The sequence below is a fragment of the Apodemus sylvaticus genome, chromosome 5, assembly GCF_947179515.1.
Source record: "Apodemus sylvaticus chromosome 5, mApoSyl1.1, whole genome shotgun sequence".
Lineage (NCBI taxonomy): Eukaryota > Metazoa > Chordata > Mammalia > Rodentia > Muridae > Apodemus > Apodemus sylvaticus.
This window is the reverse complement of record NC_067476.1, coordinates 112,222,149-112,248,758: the sequence shown is the minus strand read 5'-3', so window position 1 is coordinate 112,248,758 and position 26,610 is coordinate 112,222,149. Positions and strand designations below refer to the sequence as shown.

The 26,610-nt window shown below is 44.0% G+C and overlaps 1 long non-coding RNA gene across 2 annotated transcripts in view; it reads right to left on the bottom strand.

Annotated features, from left to right (window-relative positions):
• The window catches only part of LOC127685906 (uncharacterized), a 5,816-nt gene extending 1,165 nt beyond the window's left edge, over nt 1-4,651 (bottom strand). Inside the window, exons 1-2 of one of the 2 annotated variants that reach the window (XR_007977944.1) lie at nt 4,636-4,651; nt 4,360-4,553 (exon numbers count right to left, since the gene is read on the bottom strand). This is a non-coding gene — a long non-coding RNA (uncharacterized LOC127685906). The other variant, XR_007977943.1, reaches the window with a different exon arrangement.
• Between the last annotated feature and the right edge of the window lie 21,959 nt (nt 4,652-26,610).

Here is a 26,610-nt window from a genome sequence, read left to right as displayed (position 1 = left end):
TCCCCATCTCTTCTCCCTCTTTCCTCTTCTACAAACTGAAGCAAATAGCAAAATGGTCATTTAAATCCAACCACATTGTCAACCAATTAAATATATTCAGCATATCTGAGAGCTAGGTAAGCAAAAGTGATATGTTCCATGCAGTGGAATACATGTGCTATGGCATGGTTAGATTGAAAAAAAATGTATACATTATTCTTAGAGAGAGAAGCCAGATATATTAGGCTATACAAGGAAGTTCTCTGTGCAACTCAGGAAAAACAAAACTAATTTCCTCCCAGGGGCAATCAGCCCGGAGCTTGCATGGGCAGGGAAAACAGACTAATTGCAAAGCAAAGTAGACAACTTTAGGAGGAGGCAAAAAAGTTCCAGACCATGCATGGAGAGTGAAGTACAATGCAATTACCTCTTTATCGAAAACAGTCAAATTATATATCGAATTTGGGTATGTTTACTGCATGCAAATTGTACTTCAAACCCATTTTTAAAAAGTATAGCAGACCAAAATCGAAGTGTTTTAAAATTTCATCTCATAGTAGAAACAGAAGCAAACTAGCAGCCAGCTTAGCTGCTCCAGGTGACATGGAGAGGAAATGACAGCTGCTGGCACGGAGCAGTTCTCTTCACTATCTGCCTCCCCAGGGATAAGGCTCCATCACACCCATGGCCAGGATGAACTCTGGAGATTTCATGTGAATCCCAGCCCTCCTGCAAGATCTAGCAATTGGCCTTCTACTCCCAGGTAGAATGACATCGAGGGCCAAAGAATAAGTGAATAAGGGACCTAACACTTCTCCATCACTCTGAGCAGAGGTTGTTGCTGTTGCCATGGTTATCGCCATGGCCACGGACTCTGCTATTGTTGCTCTGTTGCTGCTATTATTTGAGAAGTTCTTAAAATAAATACCAGCTCCTTAAAAAAAAAAAACCACTGACAAGCAGAGCATGGTAGCACCCACTGTGTGCCAGCTCACGCTACAACCCCAAGAACAATGGGCTAGACAAGGCTCCTGCACAGCTTCTGCTCCCGGACAGCGGTAGCTGCGGGCCAGGCGTGAGGTAGGATGTGAGCTGAGTGAGCAGAAAGCCTCATTCTATGAAGGAAATGAAGAGACATGGAGGAGGGAAGCAGGCACGTGACCATCGAGAAGTTGGTGGCCGAGGGCTTCCAGGAGTAGCTGGGGGGGAGGGGGGGTCCTAGCCCTGCCTTGGCCACTCCCACTGTCCCCAACAGACAGGCTCCCTTGCCCTTGATGCTGAGGAGGGGCACACTTCTTAGTACCAAGCGTGTTGAGGAAACTCCAGCCACGCACTTGTCTACTTTCTGCTTCCTGTGCCTAGGTCCCAAGCGTGTCCGGTCAGAGCCTTCTAAAAGGATGTGCCGGCAGCCATCACTGTCTCCCAGCTTCAACTGTCTTCCAGGAAGCTGACTATGAGAAGAGCTGCAGCCTCTCTTTCCCACACCTAACCACCTAGGCTCAGAGAGAGAGAGGAACTAGCCCTTAGCCACCCAACCCAGAGGTCAGGGAGCTCACAGCAGGCTGCAGCTGTGTGCTTGCTCTGTGGAGGGTTAAGGCATCCTCCACAATCAGCACCCTCAGTCGGAAAGACAAGAGACCTCGGCCCCCAAATCCTATGCTGACCACCTCCTGCAGACTGAGCCCAAGCAGAGAGGACCAGGCAGCCCAACAGACCAGGGACAAGGCAGACCGTCACTGGCTTAGAGAGAGAGGCTCAAAATCATTCAGAAAGTCCCAGTTAGCAAGAGAAAGTTACTGAGACATCTACAGGGCTCTGAAGGTCACATTTCATCACAGACCCTTGTACTCCATCAGTTCTGCATTATCTACTGACAGGAAAAGCTTCCTCTTCCTCCAAGTGGAGTGGGTGGTGAGAGCCACCAGCCACAATACCTCTCAGCACTTTCCTCTCTGGCCTACGCCCAGCAGCCAGGTGCAGGGGACCAGACTGCTACTCATCTGTTGAGTCATCAGTTCACCTGGGAAACCTGAGGTCATCTGGCTTTCTTTCCCCCAAGCATTAGCTTCCTCTGCATTTTAACCTTATGTGTCACCCTGCCCTTGACACAGCCCAGACCCACATTACCTGACAGTGTGCCTCCTGCCATTTTTTTCCCATCAATACTTTTACACTGCCATGCCCTATTTCTCTTTAGTGAACCCCCCAAGGAAGACAAGCTTCACTAAGAAATGGTGAGAATAAAGCAACTGACCACAGGGAACAACAGGGTGTAGCTCATGCTTACTGTGCCTGCAAAAGACTCCAAGGTCAAGCTCTAGCACCGGAATTCAGACTACAGACACGACCGTGGTCTAGCACTTCTTGCTAAAAGGCCTAGTTGGAGCTGGGGAGATGACTTAGCTGGTACTTGTCACCAAACCTATGACCTCCCACATTGCCCAGGACTCACAATGTAGAAGGAAAGAACAGAGACCAGCAAGTTCTTCTGACCGCCACCTGTGTGCCATGTCATGTGTGTACATGTATATGTTATACATACGCAACAGGAAGTTGATATAAAATGTAACTTTAAAATATTTTTAGAAGATTTATTTTTTATCTGAGTGTTTGCCTGCATGTGTGTGTGTATGCATCACATTCATGCCTGGTGCCTGCAGATGCAGAAAGAGGGTGTCAGGTCTCTTGGAAATAGAATTATGGATGGTTGTGAGCTACCATGTGGGTGCTGAAAATTGAACCTAGATTCTCTGTAAAAGTAACAAATACTCTTGACTAATCTTAAAAAAGGCAAAGGCTTAAGACAAAGTTCTACAATGGGCCAAACTATGTTAACTCTGTGTGTGTATGTGTGTGTGTGTGTGTGTGTGTGTGTGTGTGTGTGTGTGTGTGTGTGTGTTTGGAAAGGTGTGGTTCTCTATGCCTGGTAGGACATGCCTACAATCTAGCACTTGGGATGGTGAGGTAGGAAGATCTGAGCTTGAGTTCAGTTCAGGCTAGATAGCAAGACACACAGACATACACACACACACACACAAAAAAATCAAACCAAATAGAGAAGTTGGGAATGATTTGCTTCCAGTATGTCATTCCTCTTCTCCAAAAGGGGCCTAGGTCACTGTAATAACCAGAGCCTCTAGAAACCTGCCCCCCCCCCCACTGAGCAGAGATTGGTTATTAGCTAGGAAGTCAGCTTGGTAGCAGAAACTAGGAAAGCCAGAGGCTCGCTGATAATCATCAGGAACCAAGACTCAGAGGAAGCCAGGAGAAGCAACTCATGACCCGGAAAGCTGAATGAATACGTCATGCTTAGGTGTCCTTGGGGGGGGGGGCGCTGGGGGGAAACAGGGTTGGGGACAGGACACCTGAGCCAGCGTACCTGCCGGCAATCCCAATCTCCACCTACCAGCGGGCAGCGGACAGAGGAGTTCCGATCATTTACTGTGGCCACTCAGATATAGAGGGAGCAGTCAAAGTACATTTATCTATTTAGGATCTACCAAGCCAGATGCTGGACAGACACGTGAGGAGCCAGCCCACAGCGTCTCTAGCTCCGAGTTTGCCATCTATGAAGAGCCAGATAAGAGAAGAGCTGGTGATGGGCATTTTAGGCAGAGAATGGGGCAAAGGAGCGGCACAGAACAATGGAGACAGCGCGCTCTCAACATAGCTTGTAGGGCCTCAGTGCTGAACGGGTTGGATGAGAGATGTACAGAGGAACCTGTGCCCAGCAGTGGACACGGACACCTTGTATTCCCTTGAGGTCAGGAGCCGTTGGGCTGTGCAGGAAGGCTCCAAGTTGTCCTTTTATGGTATATGGCAGTGTCAGAAACAGGAATCCACGAGAAGATTTGCTGAGCCGGGAAAGCTATCAGGAGGCTGAGCCGTGAGCTAAGGGAAGCAAACAGCACCTGTACCCTGAGGCAAGGGCGGGGCTTAGAGGGAGGGAGGGAGGTGGCTTCCTGGGACGCCCCACCCAGGTTAGCAGGCCAAGTGATGGGTTTTGTTGTAGCATTTCATACATATGTCATTATCCTGCGTTTCTTATCGATTCACCCACATGCTCTTAAAGAGGTGGAATAAAAACAGTTGGTACAGCCCTTTCCTTCCGCTCCGACAGGAACAAGCCATTGCTATTCAAACAAAATAGTAAGGAAAATAAAACAAGACATGGGTGAGCTTGAAACATGGGCAGGAGGAGGTGTCGTGAGACAGAGACTGCTACACTGGCAATGACCATTTAAGAACAAAGGTAATTTCAGCGTTCACATTCACTGGCCAAGCTTACTTAGACATGGTTAAGTACCTCGGGTTCACCGGGCTCCGGTACTTTTTAATCAAATTACCGAACTGAAAAATGAAAACCAAATTAAAACTTACAAGAAGGTCAACTGCAAGCCCTGGTCATCTTGTCCACGGGTTCATACTGAAGTGTCCCTGGCCGCCCTCCTGGTAGAAGGCGTGCAGAATCTCTTCGAAGACTCTGTTGAACCACAAGAGCAGGACTGCTGGCTTAATATGTTGCTGGGGCTTTGTGAGATGTTGTTCTAATCATGTCTCCGGAGATATGAAAGCTGAATTCAAATAAAAACCAAGACTCACAAAGCATGCAAATCAGGGAAGAAAAAGAACTTCTGAAAGGTCGCAAAATATCACCTTGTGAAAGGAGAGGATGCGGAACTGGAGGCAGTGGAATCTTTTCTCTTCCGTGCTCCAGTTTCTAAATCTTCTCAATAGTCTTGAATCACTTCTAAAACAATGGAATGGGGCTCAGTGAATGAAGGAGCTTGCTGTCAAGGCCTGGGTTCAATCCACAGGACCCACAGAGTAGACAGACAAAAACAATTCCTGCAAGTTGTTCTAAGACCTCCACATGCGCTCTCTCTCTCTCTCTCTCTCTCTCACACACACACACACACACACACACACACACACACACACACTCACACAGATGCAATAAAACTATTTAATTTATATTTAAAGTTATGGGACAAATGAACATATTTAAGAGAAAGCTGTCTGGTAGAGAAAGGGAAAGAGGCATTTCCTTATGTGTGGCACTTCCTTCCACGCATGGTGTTAACAAAGGAGACGGTCATGGTGCAAGCAAAACGCACAGTTGTTGCAAAAGCAAAGAAAACCCAGTTCTGGACACCCCTTGATGTCCTAAGCCAGTGTCACAACACTTATGTGGCTATCGTGTGTCACAAATTAAAGTGACACAGTAAGACAAGACAAAACAAAACAAAAACCTGCCCTATTAACTAATAGTGGCCACCAGCACACCAGACTGGCACATTGACTGGCACAGGAAAAGATGCTCAGTAGTCACTGTGGGCTGAGGTCAGAGCCAGCAGATGCCTCTATGCATCCATCACAATTAAGTAAAGCAAAGGCACTTGAAAAGATGTGGAGCCACTGGAACTCTCAGTCAGTGCTGGTGAGACTTCAAAATGGCAAGGCCACTCAAGAGAACAAGCGTGCAGTTCTCAGCTGACTCAGCCATTCTATCCCCAGCCAAGAAAAATGAAAATGTAAGTAGACATGAAAACTCAAATATGATTATTCACAGCAGCTAGATTGATGTGAAATTGCCACCAGTAGTCGAATGTATATGCAAATCATGGTATATTCATACAATGGTTCAACGATAGAAAGAAATGAAAACATTAGCAAATCTAGATAATTATAATAAGCACAGGAAGTCAGACAGCAAAGACAATCTGACACGTCATTCCATTTAAAGACGTTGTAGAAAGACCTAGTTAAACTGTGGTGACAAAAAAGTGAATCATGTCTGCAATGGGGGTGGGGTAGAGGGTGACTTGACTGGAGTGTTGATTTCACAAGTTGGACACTTATTGAAAAAGATGAAGTTGTACATACACTCAATTGGATGTTTCATTACATGTAAATTACACCTCAATAAGACAGTGCGGTGGTTTTTGTTGTTTTGGTTTGGTTTGGGTTCTTTGAAACAGGGTAGCACCTCAAGTCCGGTTTCCTTTCAACTCATGGTGTAGACAAGTTGGACTCTATCTTAGTCAGAGTTTCCATTCCTGCACTAACATCATGACCAAGAAGCAAGTTGGGGAGGAAAGGGGTTTATTCAGCTTACACTTCCACATTACTGTTCATCACCAAAGGAAGCCAGGACTGGAACTCAAGCAGGTCAGGAAGCAGGAGCTGATGCAGAGACCATGGAGGGATGTTCCTTACCGGTTTGCTTCCCCTGGCTTGCTCAACTTGCTTTCTTATAGAACCTAGGACTGACTACCAGGCCAGGGATGGCACCACCCACAATGGACCCTCCTCCCTTCATCACTAATTAAGAAAATGCCCACAGCTGGATCTCATGGAGGCATTTCCTCTCCCGAAGCTCCTTTCTCTATGATAACCCCAGTCTGTGTCAAGCTGACACACAAACCAGATAGTACAGACTCGAACTCACACCCTTGAAACTAGACTTACTGGCACGAGTCAGCTTGTCTCGCTTAACATTGATTTTAAAAGAAAATATTACAGCTAAGTGTGACATCCATTAGCACCCCCCATAAGTATATACATAAGCACTTATACATGTCAAAGAAAGCGTTTAACTGGGGAATCAAGTTATGGTCGGTCTGAGATCCAAGAGAGCTTCGGGTGTGAAGGGGATATAAAAACGGGGCTGGTTCTTTCCCTGCAGATTCTAAGATTTTTGCATTTTAGAAAAAAAATAACTTAAATAAAAGGAGGTCAGGAAGCAACTGGAACGGCAATGATTAGTGAGAGTGCTAGAGAAAGATGATATTCAAGTCCGTGGTTTTTAATTCTAGAAGTTGGGAGGGGCGTGGATCCACATCACCTGGGAAACAGAAAGATGCCCTTTGTTATCTGCTAGCTTTCCTGCACAGAAAACATAAGGTTATAAACTTCGACAAAAACGTTTAATCACACAGTTCGTACTCTCTATTGTAAATAGAGAGTTGCGACCCTTTTAGAGCCAGCTTCTCAACACCTGGGAGAGCTCTCGCCGCCCACTCCTCAACCTCCCTCTGCTGTGGCTTCTGCAGAGCAGGCTCCTCCGGAGCAAGCCAGCCTGCTACCCACCGAGCAAAAGATGTAGCTCAGCTCTCTGGTCCCACCATACTTTTTATGCATTATCGAATCCTACATCCTACTCCCTAAAATATGAATCATCCCAAGTTTTATATCAGCCATCTTTTTATAGCCACAGATAGGGCACACTTAAAAATACACGTTTCACTTTTAGAATACCGACTAGCACATACGGGCGCTATTTGCGGAAGCAATACATTGACATGGAACCGGAGCACAAATGGCGCATTTTTCTTATAATATCTATTTCCCCTTTCTTTATTTAGTTCAGTTTTGCATTGCTAAGTGTCTGGGCTGATTAACTCAGCTTGGTAAACTCGCTCGAACTGTGGGCGTCCTGCCACTAGGTGGCAGTCAGGTTGAGTCGTGGCTCTGCCTATCTGCGGTGGAAGCAGGGACCTCCTAGCTCTTGCTGCCTGCATCACTGGCAAGGGAGCTTTCTCAATGACCGCCCAGTAAACATGGGATCTGTTTGCTAACATCCGTAGAACATGACTATCTAATGAAAACCAAAAACGTGCTTCAGTGGAAAACATTCTTTGAAAACGTTAGATTTCCAACCCAGGATTCTTTTTGTTTTTTGTTTGGTTTTTTTGTTTGTTTGTTTTGTTCCCCCCCACCCCCCCACCCCCCCTACCCCCCACCCCCCACCTCCCACCCCCCAGACAGGGTTTCTCTATATAGCCCTGGCTGTCCTGGAACTCACTTTGTAGACCAGGCTGGCCTTGAACTCAGAAATCCTCCTGCCTCTGCCTCTGCCTCTGGAGTACTGGGATTAAAGGCGCGCGCCACCACTGTCCGGCCCAGGATTCTGAATGCAGATACTTTTCAGCAAAGTAGAGGTTTATTAACTGCAGGAAGCCTGGTTTTGCTCACAGCTTTTAAACCAATCCAAACAAAGAAACACTAAGCGCAGCTCATAACCCCTGTTTTGATATAAGATACTGGCCTCTTTTGCCTCCAATGTGTTCATCTCTCGATGGTCAGAAGTTCATAGGCCAGGTCTGGGACAGTTCGGGCAGTACTGGCAGCGCAAGGAATTGGCGAATCTAACCAAGTCTTCCCAGAGCATGCTCCCGCCTACTCCCCACTGAGCCGACACGTACCCACTTATTTTCTTTGGGTGTTTTCTGACTGTTTCTCCCTCTCCATCCCCAGCTCCCTAAAACAGCCCCAGTTAAAAACTGGCCTGAGGACCCAAAAGGAGCCAAGTGACACTGTCCCAGTGCAAAAGCACAAAGGTTCTCTCTCCTCCTGACTGACATTTGTAGCCGGCGTCCTGATCCCTGTCCCGGACCTTCTGCTTCTCGATAAAATCAAGCTTTAGCAAGAATTCTGCTCAGTCAGGCTACCTGCTCACCCTGATGTCTAACCAGGTTCCTCACTCTGAGTCACCGCCCAGGTGAGCTGCAGTATCCTGCCCTGTCACCGGCAAGAATCCTGTTAGGTGAGTGTACCAAGAACCTTCCTGCCTCCTGATATTTCCTGTCTGTCCTTGCCACCCTCTGCCACCCACCATGCTCCCTGCTGTAGATTTTTCCCTGCCCCTGCTGTATCCAGAACCCAGCCCAGCTCTACACTGTGTTCTCTTTCCCCATTGCGACAGTCCTAAAATGAATCTCTTTCTCCTGTTACAACAAGTAGCTCTGGCTGTCCTTTGATGTGGGGTCATTTTTATTCCGTAGGTAATTTTTCTCAGAGAAAAGTTTATTTGTTGTGACATTTCCTGACTTTAACCTAGACTTTTCAGAACTGGGACTTTATGTTAGAGACAAACTAGCCTTCCCAGGGCTGGGAACGGGATGCTCAGGGAGGAGGGAAGATACTTGAAGAAGAAAGGAATACTAGAGGAGCCCTGGTACCTGCTGCCCCTCCTATTTCGGGCTGGGTTCCGGGATAGGAACAGGACCAAACCCCAGAGGCATTTAGGCATCTGTGGCTCCACTGGGAGCCAGGGAAGTTACAAGTTGTAGAGAGATAGAAATGATGGGACTTATAGGAAGAAAGTACTGAATGCTATTCAAATACGGGCGACACGGAGCTTTCTGTGGTCGCGAGGAGTTCAGAGGAACATCTAAAACTCTCCTTTAACCCGCATCCCAACAAAGAGGGGCCCACAGGCCTGGAGGCATGTTATTAGGAAGAGGACACATGCTGTGCCTTAGTGGAAACCACAGAACTCAAGGCCCATGAGCTGAGGTCACGCAACCAGACACATATATCAGCATTTTCCAGCCCCCACCACAGACAGTGCCTTTACACACAATCCTTAATTCATTTACGCATGGGGCCAGGGTGAGGGGTGGGGGAGTGGGTGGGAAAATGTGCTTGTGGGCGCAGTACCGGCAGAGACCAGAAGAGGGCGTCAGACCCCCTAGTTCTGGAATTAAAAGCAGAGAGCTGCTTCTTTGATTCAGGTGTCTCCTGCTTCGTAGGCTGCACAAAGCACATGGAATGGATCATCTTGGGGCAGAACCTGCCAAGCCTGAACAGGAAGAGCTCTGAGTTGGCGGTTTAATACAAGCACATCTCCGTGAGACAAACAGCGTGATCCCCATCGTCTCGGAAGCTATTCGGCTGATGATGGACTCAAACTTTTGGGTCTGTAAATTCTGCACCCAGCACCAGCTCTCTCATTATACCGCACCTTGGGCATACCGAGAAACTGCCTTGATTTTTTAAAATGTCTAACTTCAATAGAAGTGGCAATGGAGGCGTAGCAGCTATCTCCTCTAACTTCCGGTTGATATGGTCCATCAGCGTTTGGCTCCTAGTCCACCCCTTAAACACTGACTATACCCTGCCACCCAGTCACCACCCTTCCAGAAATACCTTTCCGGTAAATAAAGAATAATATTTTCTTTATTTGTAGACCTGTACTGTTTAGAGTGGCAGCCGTTACCACATGTGGCTACTGAGGACTTGAAATGGGACTCACTGAAATCTAAAGCACAAAACGCACACTAGATTTTATGTACTATGCACAACATAGAATGTAGACAGTCTCACTGATAACTTTTATATGATTACATATTCAAATAATATTTCAGATATGTCAGATTAAATAAACTATATTAACTTATTTGACCTAGTTCTTTTTATTATTTTTTCTTTCTTTTCTCCTTCTTTTCTTTTTTTCTGTTTTGAGACAAGCTTGTGATATAGAGCCCTGGTGGACCTAGATCTCACTATGTAGATCAGGTTGGCCACCCTGTGCTGCCTCCTGGGCACTGGGGTTACCAGCAGGAGCCACCTCACTGAGCTTTCTTCTTATTTTTAAAAAAATAGAAACCAGAAAATGCTAAGCTCCAACCTGGGTTCACAGTTGCATTTTATAATTACATTTCTATCAACCCTGTTCTACAAAATTAATTTGATTTCTATTTTTATGTAATCCTATATTGATTAATTTTCAAAGCTAGTGACTCATCAGTTCCTAACACCAGGTTGTATTTTGTGTAATTCTTGCAACTGTTAGTGAAAGATGTCAAATTGGGACATGGCACTAGTTTGGACAGGACAGTTAAAGGCATTTGATTCTGGAGAAAGTTCTTCCATTACTTCCGGTTCACAGTAACCAGAGAACCTATTTGACTTCTAAACCTAGTTTATAACCCTACAAAGAGGAGAGGATAATCAGATCTGTTATTTGTGGTGCTGTAAGGATAACATGAAATGATATGCATGTAGTGGCTGGGTAGCTTCCTGGCCACACTAAAGTGTCAAATCCACGCTGGCTGCCACTGTGCGGTTTACTTTAGATGGCGTGATTCAGGAAGACCCTTACTGTGTGGGGGTAACATATCAGACATAAACGAAGTGACTGTTAGAATTATCTGAATAGACTAGAGTGCCTATAATATTTCAAAGAGGACTTGCTACAATTTAAAAGAAGCTGCCAGAGGCAATCTCAGAATAACAGATGCTTCTTTTATTCCTTTGCTTATGGATTGTTAAAGAATTAAAGGGTTCTGAGGGTTCCAGGATGACCTCATCCCACTAGCATAGCCTCAGATTTGGGTATAAAATCCCAAACAGCTCCTGGTGGGTGACACAAAACTCCTTGTCCAGCTGTCTTGTCTCTTATTTATAAATCAAGTACCTCATGATGCCTGCAGTCAAGATGAGACCAAGGGCATTTTCTTAATTACCTAACACACACTCTGCTATGTGCTGTGGGAATGCTGGGGCAGTACAGACCACCAGTCCTGTTCTCTTCAGAAATGAAAAAGCTCACACTTTGCTTTCAGGAGACCCATTCAAAGAATGTGGCCTGCCCTGATTCTTGAGAATCGGGGTTCTAATCATGGGTCAAGGGGGAAAAAGAAATAAAGGGCATTCATTACACTCGGAAAGCCAGATGTATTACCAGCATGAAATGGCTGTAGACAGACTAATTAGGAAGTCTTGCCCATTAGCAGGATTGTCTCCTAGGCCCAAGTTTAACTACAACAAAATACATCATCATATGTGTTCATCGCTTGGACAAAACATCCATCACGTTGATGATTATAAATACACTTAAGTTTAATTATCAATGTAGTGCCATGGTCTTTGAAGAAATAAATGCTTAGATTTAGAACCAGCCTTCTTCCTGTGACCCTCATTGCCGGTCACCTGAAGGGTTGCTGTCAAATTCTTCAGTATCAAGAACTGCTGTGGTAATAGCTAATTTCAAAAGGAAAAACAAACAGTATTAATATGATTTTATAACTTCTATCTCATGATATCTCAGTTCAAAATACTTTATGTGAATTATTCGTTGCATTCTCAGTGGGTTGTTGGGAAGTAAACAGTTTGTATGATGACAGATTCCATTGATGTAGAGACATATTCTGGTCATTCTTATTCTTCATTCTTACATGTTAATTCACTTGTATTTTGAACACCCTTGCCAACAGTTCCCAATACACACATTTCTCTGTAATATCAGATCATACAGTCATCAGTCCCTGGCACAGCCATCCCCATCCTGCCTGGCATGTAGGAGAAGCGAGGACCCTCGGACCCCTCTCTTAACTCCTCAAGGTCCCCAGTGGTATCTGGGCACACAGGAGATTGAGAAGCACAGCATCTGTTCCAGCCCTTGCAGGTTCTCACACAGAGAAACATGGCGGGGGTGGGGGGGGGATGCTGGGACCCCAGTGTTTGGACTGAATTCTGCCTTCCCTGAATGGTGCTTGATACAGGACCCAGAGGGTCTGTGAGTGTGCAGGGATGACCTGGCCCAGGTAACGTGGAATGGAGTCTCTGGCAAGGGGAGTGCAAGCTGAAGAGCTGAAATGATACAACCCTGACTCGTCAGCCTAAGACACTCAGTCAGGCAGCATGGCCTCTCCACCCACACACCCTGATGAACAACGCTCGGTTTGTTGGTATTCCTAGAGCTACCTTGGCCCTCATTTTGAAACAGCCTGGGTCTGAGTGGACCCCTGTGTCCATGTACCGTGGATCCTATCCATATCCATTCTATCCCCTTCCGTTTGACCATGACTGATCATATCCAGGGCCAAGCTGATCTCTGAGAACACTCAAGCATCTTTGTCAGCTCCATTCAGATCTGCTTTGTAGTGTTCTTAGAGGATAATGGGCTTGCTGGTTTGTTTATCTGCTGGTTTTAAAACAGAAAAAAAAAATCCAGCTATTTTCATAGAAGACTGTTATCTTTCTTGTGATGACAGTTGTCCCCAACGATCAGCAAGTGACATCTTTGGTGTCAATGGGATCTGTCATATGAGGAAGCCAGCTATGGGTTTTAACTCTTCGAAGTATGCCATTTTCTGGCTCACAAATGAAGTCTTAAGAGTGTATGGAGAGCTTTACCAGAGTGTGCTGTTGAGTTCTGGGTGAGCACCATCTCTGGAAGGTTTAATACCCAGAAGCCTTCACTGTGGGCCTCAGAAGAGCCTTCTGGCTCAGCAGAGGCACCTAGGGGGGTGTACAGAGCTGTGACTCTAGCTCAGCCAGGGAGTTTGTTTTGTCTTTATTTGGTTCAGAGAGGAAACGCCTCAATTTCTTCAACCATCTCAAGGGTCCTTCCTGTTCACATCTCTGTTTATCCCCTGATGGCTGAACTAGGCCTTTATGTGTGAAATCCACGTGTAGACCCAGAGTTATGGACCCAGAACTGTGACCTTGGAAGACTGCCTGCATGGAGAGGTGTACCCCAAGAACACTGCACTTGAAAAGGAAGGTACAATAGGGGACTTCCTCCAAGGAGGCCTGTGTTTGAAGAAAAAGGCTGTTCTGCCCTAGAAGACACAAGGAGAACCAAGAGGATACGGATGAAAGAGGCTGCCCTGGGCTCTTACAACACCTGGGCAGATGAGCCAGGTCCCCGTCCATGCCTCTGACTGGCCACACACTCTGAGATAGAATCCGCCATCAGCACAAACATGTTTAATCTCTACTTCCTGGATCTTCAGGACGCCAAGAGTTACTGAGTTGCCTCCCTGCAGTACCTCCAGACATCCTTGTAATCACTTTCAGAGTCTCGCTGCAAAGTAGGGGTTCACACAAATTAGTCCACTTCCTCCCTACCACAGTCCAAGAGACATGTTTTGACATGGTTGCCATATGGTTTGGCATCTGGTCATGAGGAAACAATCTCCTGAGGTCACAAAGTGTCAACCACTAATCCCAGATTTCACTTCAGAGTTTTGTTCTTGTGTTCCGAGTACTAACCTAAACACACATCACCTTAACTTCTAGCTCAGATCAGATGTTCAGATAGCACATAGCTCATCTCTTCAGCCACTGTCGACGTAATCAGATGGCTCCTTCCATTGACTCCTGCAGATTCCATGAGGTCAACAGTTCACTAGGGCACTGTGTGTCATGGTAGAGAAGGCATGGCAGTAGACTGTGAGACAGCTGGTCATATTGCATCTGTAGTCAGGAAGCAGAAATGATCTGTTTGCATTTGAGTTCCCAAAACTCCTACAATAGAAATAAATTATAACGTTTACCAAGCACTTATTACAAGTGAGGCCCTGTATAGAGTATCTTAAGTATTTTGGCACATTTATCCCTAACAATGTGTCCCACCAGATAAAGGCTTTACTGCATAGACACTCACACGACTGTGGAGTACCACTTTTGAAGTATATCCATCTAATCAAACTCCATGTTTCCTTGCTGATTATGGATCAGAGCTCTCTATCAGTTACTAAGAAATACATGACTTCCTCTGTTGCCCACACTGTCCCACTATAATCTCACAGCCATACCAAATTCACACAATCAAACATCAATTGACTAATTGTTCTTATGTTACCCTCATCTTCCAAAACAGACTGACACAGTTTGTTACCCTGCCTGGTTTCTGGTGGGGTTGAATAGTGCTATTCAGTGAGTCAACCCAGACATTCCAAGTATCCTCAGCTGCCTCCAACTTCTCAGCTTTAGGACTGACCTCACTGGGAAGACTGGGAATGAAGAAACAACAAATGTGGGTATTAAAAAGCTTCGGTGGGTGGGTTGTGTTCCCTGTTACAATCACTGCAACAGCCACCCAAACACTCAGGACATTTATTAGATATGGCAGGAATGAAGAGGAGGCAGGTCAGCTAATCATGGCAGTTGATAGGTATAGGAGAGCAGTCTCAGGATGGGGAGAACAGTGTCCGGCTTCAATCATCTAGAAGGAGGAAGCTTCAGATGACGCTTTCCACATCAACATCCATACTTCAGCTACTGGAAAACCTTGTCATTCTTCTGAGCCTAACCCAGGGAAGGTCCTGCCTTTCCATAGGTCTAGGGTCCTTGATATGGACATGCTCATGTCAATAAAAACATTCACTCTGTGTTACCAGGCAGGGTAACACCCTCTGGATCTCACCTGCTCCCCACACACAGCTTTTCTTCCTTGACCCCTTACCCACAACCAGGTAGCCAACTGAATCCATTCTAATTCTACATGAAACAAACCTCAGTTCCCCCCTTCTGTGCTCTTCCCACATGAACTGCTTTACATCAAGGCCTTGTGCTTTCCCTCTGGACTGTCTCAATGGCTTTAGCCTTCACTTTCAGTCACTTCTCTTACTGTGGGAAGAAAAGGAACTAATGGCACGTGCACATCTGACCATGCCATCCAGATTGCCCAATAATGTCCTTCCTAATCTGCCCCTTTTCCCAGGCTACCGCTTGTCATTTCCTGAAGAGACCTGGCCTAAAGTCCTTTTTCACCTGACATTATCTGAGTTTCCTTGTGTGCTACCCTTCCTCTAAGTTTTGCAGCAATTTCTCGAGGGTGTGTCCCTAGTGCACCCAGACCCAATTACCCGGCCTTCTTCTTGGTTCCTCATGTGCAGTCATTTATATTATGCATAGGATTCTGTGATAGTTGTTATTTTTGTCTGTTTTTCCAGAAAGCCTATGAGCTCTGGGCACCAGAGACTATGCCTTACTCCATTTTACATTCCCAGTGTTCAAGTCAGTACCCGATAAGTAGGGGGGAAGGGGCACACCTCTTCCTAAGGGTCGCTGGTCTATAGAGCACCCATGCTGTAGAGAAGCCAGGTTGAGCTGCCAGTCAGGAGAGGGATGAACATCGGTGTTGCTCATCTCCAAATCTGGTCAACCCATCCCTCAGGCCTTTCAGGCACTGTGAATGGGTTGGTCCTTCTCAGCATCGATACACAATTCAACTTTCTTGGATAATTCAGACTATGTTTGCAACTAAGTTAGATCTCGCTTTGAAGTAAATCAAATCACCAATGGCAACCTCTGGCTGCCCTCAAATGGCAGTGGTTTCGGTCTGGTCAATTAATCCTGCCTTGATTGGAACATCACATTTTGGCCTTATGTCACCCATGGGTTGGGGACAGTTGGAAGGGTCTCCTGATAGATGGGTGCTTTCTAACATAGCTAAACAATAACAGGTCTGTCCTTCCTCTTAGAAATGGCTAATTGATCACCTAATCTAGTTTAGGAGACAATCTGGATTTATATCCTATTGTAAAGAACAAAAGCATAAGTACTTTACTATAGATAGATTTCACTATCGCAATCCAGCACAGGTCTTAATAAACAAGTGATCATGATTTCAGTTGCCAGAAATAGCAGCTCCAGAATAACTTTTCTGACACAACAGCATCACTTATGAAGATATCCCAAACATTTTCTCTGCCAAGAGACAAACTACCTACTAAGATAAATATTAGTCAAAGAAACACAAAACATAATTCTTCAAAAACTGCATAATTGCCCCAATCAGTGACCACATTACCAAGAGTTTCCATCAACAAAGTCACCCACCATGGTTGCTTATGTGGGAGGTAAATCTTTGGGTAAACAGTCAGAAATCCCCAACAATTACTTCATGATATGCTCTACATGACGCCAGTCGCAGTCTTAAATGATGACCAAAACAAGTCTTATTCCTCACATTCTCATTTGCCAACACCTACAGAGAAGCTTTCATATCTCTGCTCCTTCTTTGATATGGTATGGTCTTAAGCCCATAGATACACTAAAAATAATATGATCTCCCACGGGCCAATTCAACATGGAATGTGCTAATTTAAATAATGTTATATCCACCAGACAGTGGTGGCACATGGAGGCAGAAGCAGGAAGATTTCTGAGTTCAAAGCCACCCTGATCTACAGAGTGAGTTCCAGAACAACCAGGGTTATACAGAGAAACCCTGTCTCTAAAAAACAAAAAACAGAAAAAAGAAAAAGGAAAGAAGAAAAAAAGAAAATAATGATAATGTTATGTCTGAATCAATAATCCCTTTACAATACTTACTGTGATGTAGGGAACAAAACAAACAAATAAATGATCTTTCTTTTTCCTGAAGAAAGAAATCTTTAGTAACTCTCATGATATAGCAAAGAAGAATACACACACACACACACACACACACACACATACACACATCACCAAGTAAAAGTTCTTGACCCATAAGCCTAATGACCTGAGTTCAAGCCCTGCAACCTATGTGAAGGAGAAAGGAGAGAATCAACTCAACAAAGTTGTCCTCTGCCCTCTGCCTAAGTAGCACACACACACCTATAAATGTATACCATGTATTACTACTACTACTACTACTAATAATAATAATAATAATAATAATAAATAAATAAATAAATAAATAAAATACGTAATCTAGAAAAATGGAAAGAGTAACTAGGCATTATCTCTGACTGCACAGTCTTGAAATAATGATTTAATAAGAAAATATATACAATATAGTTACCAAGAATGGATCTGAGCTGAGAATATGGGGTCCATATGAAGAGCAGTAAGCAGTACAGTCTGTGTATGTAGCTAAGTATGGTGAGAGATAAATCTAGAAAGTAGAGGATGGCAGGGGGACTTTGACTTTCTCGCCCAAGGGTTTTCATCTTGCTCTACAGCAATTCTAGGCATCTGGTCAACCTTTGTGAGCAGGTCATGTAAACTAGAAACTAGTATATATCCTATGGTGTCTTTGTACATATTCAACAGATGTTCATTAAATCAACTCATTTAGAACATATTTAAATTTAAAAATCTTTCCAAATTTGATCTATAGCTACTTGAAATAAATAAGTTGAAATTGAATTTATATATATATGGAGTTGTATTTGAAAGAGTTCATTGTGTCTTTTCAGTATTGTATTATTTACTTTCTCTGGTAAATTAAGCATTTATCATTACATGGTTATTTCACAATCCTGCTTCCAATTAAGACTAGTATGGTCACTATAGAAGATATAGTTATTCATTGTTAGTATTCATGGTTACCCTTCAGTAATAAGTTTAGTGCATTAGTGATATTTCTGAACTTCCTTCTACCTTTTTCTTTCCCGTTTTTGGTCCTTTCTTCTTCCCCCTATACTGTGAATTCTGTTTTCTAAGCATCTTCTTTTCCATTTTATTTTATTATTTTGTGGTGGTGCAGAGATGAACTCAGGTCCTTGCACTTGCTAATTAAGTGCCCTGCCCCTGGCCTCCACTTACAGGCTGTGACCCCATACCTGTCTTATGAGGTGATGGGTATTGAACCTCCTAAATGCCAGGCAACACTCTGCCAATTGAAGTACATACCCAGCTTTTTTTTTCTAGATTATTTGCAATATATTTTAACTAGTGCATTTATTTCACATTTTTCCTTGATTATGTCAGAAGTTATGCCTTCTGTAGGGGGTAGTTGTGATGCTAAGGTCCTTATAGTGACTCACAACCATTCTGTTCCCGAATTAGTTCTTGATCGATCAATAAAGATGCCAGTGACGATTACTGGGTGGAAGGAAAGAGGTGGGACTTCTGGGTCCCTGCAGTCAGGATGAGAGACAGAGGAAGAGAAAGGGAGATTTCATCATGCTTCGGAGGGAGAAAATGTCACCAGCCCCATGAGATCTTGGGCAGAGTGGCCATAGACCACTTAGAAATGCAACTAAGCAGAGCACAGTTTTGTGTTGCTGAACAAGGAGAAGGTAACTGAGCAGCTAAAGTTGAGGGCAGATTTACAGTGCTGAGCTAAGGGTATGGGGAAGAGCACGCTAGCTGAGGAAGATTAGAAGTGCTCAGCAATTGAACCAATAAAGCAAATTGAAAAATAAGTTAATGTGTGTGTATGTGTCTTTCATCCGCAGATCTGAGGGCTGATTGGAGCTTAAAGCCGGGTAGCAAAATCTACATGCTGGGGGCTGGAAAGTTAAGAGCACTGACTGCTGCTCTTCCAGAGGTCTTGAGTTCAAATCCCAGAAACCATATAGTGACTCACAACCATCTGTAATGAGATCCAATGCCCTCTTCTGGTGTGTCTGAAGACAGCTACAGTGTACTTACATATAAGAAATAAATAAATAAGTAAATAAATAAATAAATAAATAAATGTTTTTTTTTAAATCTACATGCTACAGCCCTCTACTCCTATTCTTTTTGTGGTTACATTGCATAGTTAATAGAGGTTATCATTATTATTATTATTATTATTATTATTGTATCCTTATTCTCCAAACAAGGATCCTACAGTATTAGCTTCTGAATATTTTTTTTCATGCTTTGGTTCACTACTGCTTTAGTTCTGAGCCTTCCTCAATCCTACTAAATCCTTATTAATGACATAATTGTTGTCTTTATCATTATTATTCATTAATATAATAGATTTTAAATTCATCTATAATCTTTTTGTTTGTGTTTATTTTTGTTTTAAGATTTATTTATTTATGTAAATGAGCACTTCATTTGAATGTGTGTCTGCATGATAGAAGAGGGCATCAGATCTCATTACAGATGGCTGTGAGCCACCATGTCTTCATTGGGAATTGAACTCAGGACCTCTGGAAGAGCAGCCAGTGCTCTTAACCACTGAGCCATCTCTCCAGCCCTCAACTATAATCTTAACAATTTCATCACCCATAATTACTATTTATACCTTAGACCTTCTTTACTAAATAGTTTTTCATCTTTCTTAAAACTCTCTTCAGCAAGACACCATTCATTCTGAATAAAGAACACAAAGGAATAAAGATTGAGACCAGGAAGTGCTCTCAATATCTCTCTCTCTCTCTCTCTCTCTCTCTCTCTCTCTCTCTCTCTGTGTGTGTGTGTGTGTGTGTGTGTGTGTGTGTGTGTCTGTCTGTCTGTCTGTCTGTCTTCTAGAAGAGCCTATGCAAACATGTGACTAGGAAACTCATAGGGCCAAGACGTTATTTAGTTAGTTTTATTGCCAAAAAGCCTTCTAAATACTTACGTTTTATACATAGATTTGTGTTGATTTCAATGTTGGGCAGATAAGGTGCCAAGAGCCATCTAGGAGAGGCTAAAAACAAGCAGGTAATCTTCCTGAGATGGTTCACCCAAGACTGTCAATCTATGATGGATTTGCTTCTCTAGGCAAGGATGAGAAGATTAAATCAGAGGAAAGATCCTTGCTATTAACATGCCTTTCCTATTAGTATCAAGTATATAACAATCAGTAGGAATTTACCTACCCTTCTTAGCAGATTTTTGCAGACCTAAGAAGATGTACTATTTTGGAATGATGCTATATAGACAAATAGATAATGATTCTATAGAATTCCTGGTTTGATTCAAATAATTTTAGGAAGTTTTTTAGAGATGGTCTTAGTTGCTAGAAAGATGTAATAAAGTTAGAATCAAGAATAGGCCGGGCAGTGGTGGCGCACGCCTGTAATCCCAGCACTCTGGGAGACAGAGGCAGGAGGATTTCTGAGTTCGAGGCCAGCCTGGTCTACAGAGTGAGTTCCAGGACAGCCAGGGCTACACAGAGAAACCCTGTCTCAAAAAAAAAATCCAAAAAACAAAACAAAACAAAACAAAACAAAAGAATCAAGAATAGAATGTGCCCACTCCTCAGAATAGTGAGTAAAGGCTACATAGTACAAAATATAATGGACTTTCATAATCACACTAAAAAGAGAAAAAGACTTGGGACAATTTTGTGTTCAACACATTGTAAAAAAACATTTAGATCCAAGGATAAGGTCACAGGTGTGTACAATGATAAGGCAAGGTCATGTAAAAAACTGTTGCTTTGAACTTATAATGAGTATATTATAATGAAATACTGCTTTGGACTTAATATCAGCATCCTTCTGTAACTCCCATTCCATGTAACATTTTATCTCTGAGGTAATATTCTAAAGAACTTTTTTGTCTAAGGAGTTATAAAAGACCAGAGAAAAAGTTATTGGTTGAATGGTTTGGCTTGGGTAGCTTTGACTGACCCATCCATTCAAATGCATATGTCTGTTTATCTAGATGTTTGTGTGTAGGTATTGTGTATGTATGTAAGCATGCATGAATACTTGTGGAGTTGATTGTGGCAGACAGTCAGGCCCAGCCAGAGTGCGGGTGTGTGAATGTTTGAGTGTATATGTGTCTGCGCATATTTGGCTGTACAGAGCATCTTCATTCTTTTCCTTTCCTTCCTCTCTAGCTCACAAATTGTTAACCAGCTTAGCTGGAGAGGCTTCTGGATGACTCACTAGAGAAAGGAACACAAACAATAAATCCGTTTACTTAATTCCCTGCTGTTTTAATTTGAAGTGCTAAATGCCAGAGACTGCAGTTTCTGTCCTTAAAGGAACTCAGGCAGGTCAGCTACTTAATTTAGACTTAAGACAGGTAAATGTTTTATCATAGAAAAGACAATCCTAAATATCTCCTAAGACCAAGTCTTGCCCCAGCCAATGCTCTTCCCTCTCAGCTTACTTCAAGAGGGAACCAAGAAGAACAGCCGGGGCTACCCCATCCACCCCCACCCCCTTACTCCCCCTCCCCCCACCCCCCACCCCTCACCTCCCATGCCCCCATCCCCCCCACCCCCACCCCCGGCAATAAGGTTCTCATTTCAGAGAGTAGTGGCTAATAAAGACATGTGCATTTTTCTAAAGTGCTAAGAGTAAGTAGCTGTGAATTCTCAGCAGTAGATAGAACATCTGTATCAACCGCTACAGCAGAGACTCAGGGGACATCATTGTAGAAGACAGGTAGAAAGAACAGACGAACTTGGGACCGGGAAGAGTGCAGTGACATGCTGACCTCTGGACACAACTTGGCTACTGCACACGTATACTCATAGCCGTGGTTATTCACAAGATCGAGCCAGCTATAAATTCCAGCATGAAGGGACTGGAAAGATGGCTCAGTAGTTAAGCGCACTGTCTGCTCTTCCAAAGGACCTGGGTTCAATTCCCAGCACCCACATGGCAGTTTACAATTGTCTGTAACTCCAGTTCCAAGAGGCCCGCCACCTTAACACCAATACACATAAAATAAAGCTAAATAACTTTTTAAAAAAATTCAGCATGGAGGTAGGAGGGGCTCCCAAGTCCCCACTCCCAGTTTGATAGCTACTGAGGGAGAGGGACCCACGGTCTTTGAGTGTTGCCTAGCAGCAGGTTGCCCATGCCCCAGTGGATAATCTACAGCTATGTACATAGGAGCAGAACAGACTGGTTTTCAAGAAACAAAGAGATGACTTGAAACTTGAAGAGAGACATATTGGGAATGGGGGGAAGCATGGATAGAAGGCTGGGTATTAATATGATACACTGTACACATCTATGACATTTTCAAAGAATAGAAATCTTTAAAAGAGGAAAAATACAGTGAAATAAAATCCCCTTCAACAGTGCCTACCAGCAGTATCTTTCAGTGTGACTCTGCCTTTTGAAGATTCTATCCCCATTGTATGTGGCTTCCGTTGTTGCTGGTGGGAAGCCTAGCACTGTAATTGCTTTCCAACAGCTCTACTCTGTCTTCTGACTTTGTCTCTTAAGAAAAAGGAGAGAGGGCTGGAGAGATGGCTCAGCAAAGGCTAGACTTACAACCAAAAACAAGAAAAAGGAGAGAGACAGAGACAGAAAGACAGAGACAGAGAGGGAAGGAGGGAGATGGAGAGGGAGAGGAAGAAGGAGAGGAGAAGAGAGGAGGAGAAAGAGAGAGAGAGAGAGAGAGAGAGAGAGAGAGAGAGAGAGAGAGAGAGAGAGAGAACTTTTCTGTGTATCCTGTGTATCTGTGTATCCTAGTGCACTTCTGGAAAATTCTCAGCCATCTCTTTAAACACTGTTTTTTTCCCATTCCATTTATTCTCTTGTCCAAACCTCCAATTAGGTCAATATTAGTTAGTTTGGTTTTTTTTTTTTATCCTCCCTGTGGTGTAACCTGTTCTTAAATTCTCATTTACTTTTACAAGACTCTAATTTACTTCCACGCATGTGGAATTTCTTCAGTACTCTTCTACTTCATTGACTCTTCATTTGGCTATGTAGCCCAGTTGTCAATTTATGGAATTGAACAATACTGTTTTTCATGAAATCAAAGGATTTCATGCCACTTTTCCCCACCCTACCTGCTTTTATTTTTTCATTTCTGCATTTATATCTCCAAACATTTTCTCCATGATTCCATGCTGGAGTGACAGCTCTCCTAACTAAGGATGTGACTTTAGACAAAGGATAGTATCTTTGTTCCTTTGTACCCTCATCCAGTAAATGGAGACAATAATTTTATCTTCCTCATAGACAGATAAGTATTAAATGGATGGTTTATATCTTACAATGTCTCTGTCAGGATATAAAAGTCAGTCTGAGTTTTTCAAACAAAATTATTATATGCAAGAATCTCAGTTACAAAAATTAACAGGGCCAATAATAACAAGAAACCAGAAAGATGATGTGGCGTTAAGGTCAGGAAGCATGAAAAGCTACTGCTGTGTACAGAGGCCCCTCTGAGCGTCCTCTGTTCCTCCACCACAGCCCCAGCTCCTGCCCACAGCCGGCTGCTCTCCCTCCAGCAAGGCATCCCTTGATCCTGGAACTTCTTCAGCTCTTCACCGCTAGGAGGCCACTGCAAGAAGACTTGGCCAAAAGCTGACTAGCTGCTGTCATCTAAGCAGCCACAGAGTAGGATAACACAACGGGAGAGTGAGGAGGGCAAATGCTGAGTTTGGTCAGCATCAGACTGGTACTGTTTATGTACCAGTAACAAGATAGATGCCTGCTATATGGCAGTTATAATCTATAATACAAATATGTCCAGTGATAAAACAGGTGGAATCTTAAAATGTCCCAACTGCTGTCTCTTCTGCTGACTCTTACCCATGTAACCTGGAGTTTGTGGCCCCGGATGTTTGGTGACATTCGATGATGAGCTCAGGTACAGCTGATTTCAATCTGTGGGGATTGTCATCTCTGGATAAATTAGGGGTCTTACCTCCAGAAAGAATTTGGTTTTGTTTCCTTGCTGGGAAGTCAGGATAATGCCAACCTAGAACTTGTTGCGTGTTTCAAAGGCCTCATCCTGGTTCCTGCCTAGGAGGTTCTCTGTCCCATAGTTCAAGGGCCCCATCACTTACAACACTAATGTGTTTTCTCTAGAGGAGGAGGCCTGCCTCAAAAGTGTGTCTGCCTGACACCAAACCTGACATTGTTGCTGCGGTCAAGAGGTGCTTGCTGACAGGAACCTGGTGTGGCAGCTCCTTAGGAGGTCTGGCCTGCAACTGACCAATGCAGATGTGGATGCTTGGAGCCAACCATCAGACTGAGCTCAGGGAACCTCGTGGGGAAGCTGGCAGAAGGACTGGAGGAGTGGAGGGGATTGTAAGCCTATAGGAAGAGCAACATAGGCTGGCCGGGCCACACAGTGCTCTCAGAGACTGGACCACCAACCAAGGAGTGCACAGGGAGGGATCCATGGCTCCCGATACATAGGTAGTAGAGGATGGCCTTGCCTGACAGCAATGGAGAGGAGGCCCTTGGTCCTGTGGAGGTTTGATGCCCCAGCGTAGGGGAATGCTGGAGCAGTGGACAGGAGATGGTGGGTGGGTGGGGGAGCACCCTCATACAGGCAAAGGGGAGCAAGAAGGTGGATGTGGCATGGGAGGTTGGTGGAGGGATAACTGGGAAGCAGCATATCATTTGAGATGTAAATGAATGGAATGATTAATAAATTTAAAAAATATTTTTTAAAGTGTGACTGCCTATAACACACTACAACTCTGCCTAGTGCTATGAGGAAACATGAAAGTAGTAGAAACAAAATTAAATCAGAAGCTTCCTATACCTTTCGGGTATCCAAAAAAGTATTTCAAAAATCTCTTTTACCTGAGGTCAACTTGACTGAGTCTAAACAACCTTGAAGAGTCTATTTCAGTCAAAAGCTGGATTATACATTTTATTCTATAGGCAGTGGGGGAACCATTAACAAATGTTGGAGGTGGTGGGAGTCAATCTAGGTCTCAGGATAAAAACAGGTAGTAAAGGAAACTGGTTCTGGGGTTTGTGATTTCCCATTTACTTTAATATTAGGATCAGAATCTCTGAAAAGGAATATCAGTGGTAATTACATATTCCAATTTAATAGGAAAATGTAAATGTCAAATAATTAACCTTACAGATATCACATGTGGATTTCACAGAACTCAAAGTCTGACTTGAATTTGACCAGGTGCGGTCTCTGTAACTGGCCTTCATCATAATTCTAATACATTGGCAGTCTAGCTTAATGGTCTATGAATTTGAATGTCATTAATAAGATTGCAAAGAGTCAGATGCCTGGCAGGCTAACAGTAGCGAGGAACCCTGGGCCTTGTCTACTTGAATACTGTCATCATTGTTCAAAGCAGGGAGGCCTTACCAAAGGAACACTTCTCCAGTGTGTCCAGAACAGCTCTAAGAGTACCCTAGAGGCCAGCCGAGGTCTCTCTGAGATTCTGACTCCATGAGTCATGTTTCATGAACACGGTCCAAATTCCTTCTTGCCCCGGAAATGCAAGCCCCAGGAAGAATAACTCCTACGGATGAAGTGACTGAAGCAGGTGAACAGAACCTAGGTCTGGTGTCTTGAGAGTCTCTTAGCAATCAAATAAAGAAAAGTGATGTTTCAAATATAAACAACAAAGACTGAAGGAAACATTGAAAGTTGCAACCCCACCCAGTATGGATCACAGGGTGCCTTTCTTGGTTGTGTTTAAGCACATGCTTGACTAGACAGCTAAAATGGTAGAGCTGATGAGTGGGAGGGTGCTTGGGAGGATGGAGGGTGGGCACTCCTAAGGCGCAGCTGAAATGAGACCAGGCCCATTGCAGGGCCAGTCCACAAAACACACTGAGAAATAGGGTGGCAGCGGTAAGGGAAGAGGGAGGGACTCAGGACAAGCACTTGGCTTTTCACTTGAGCAACTGGGTAATTAGAGAACCGTGTAGTCAGAACCAGGAAACTGGGAGAGGTACAGGCTGGGCAGGAACGTCAAGAGTTCTGTCCGGAACACATTGATTTGAAGCTGTTTGTGGAAGAGCCAGGCGATTCTTCCACAAGGGTGCAGTTGAATACCCTGTGAGGTATTGAAGATATGAGCATAGAACTCATCTGAGGCACCTACTGAACCGACCCAGAGCTTCCAGGCCACTCACATCTAAGTTTGCCCCAATAGTTTTTGAGCTGCTCTAAAGACCGATAAACTTGAATGGCAGATTCAACTTGCCCTCTCCCACACTGCAGGGAGCTAAAAGATTTATGTTTCAGGAGGTCAACTAGAGTTGGTCCTACCATTACCCTCCACTCTGTCTTTTTAAAGATTTATTTTATTTTTAACTGAGTATGTGGAGACTAGATACATGTGAGGGAAGTGCCCTCGAAGACCAGAAGAATAAATCAGAATTCTTGGAGCTGGAGTTACAGGCAGTCGTGTGCTGCTCAACATGGGTTCTGGGTACTGAATGACAATCTTCTGCAAGAGCTGCACTATCTCTCCAGCCTCTACACTCCATTTTTCTCGACAAAAATTTTCCTACCAGTCCTATATAGCCATATAGTCATATAGCCGTCTAAATTCCCTCCAAAGCCTTTGTGTTCTTTGGCCCTGGACCCCAACTCTCACTCTCTCTTAAGGTGTGGATGAACATCAGTTCTTGCTTCTGTTTTCCTGGCCCTCATCTTCCTCTATGCTCTGGTTTTCCTCTTAATCACTAGATCTAGAGCACTTAATCACTTAATCTAGAGTACTGCTCTAGAGAGAGAAAGAGCCCCAGCTCTGAGGGAAGAGACAGAGATTGTGAGGAGAGGCAA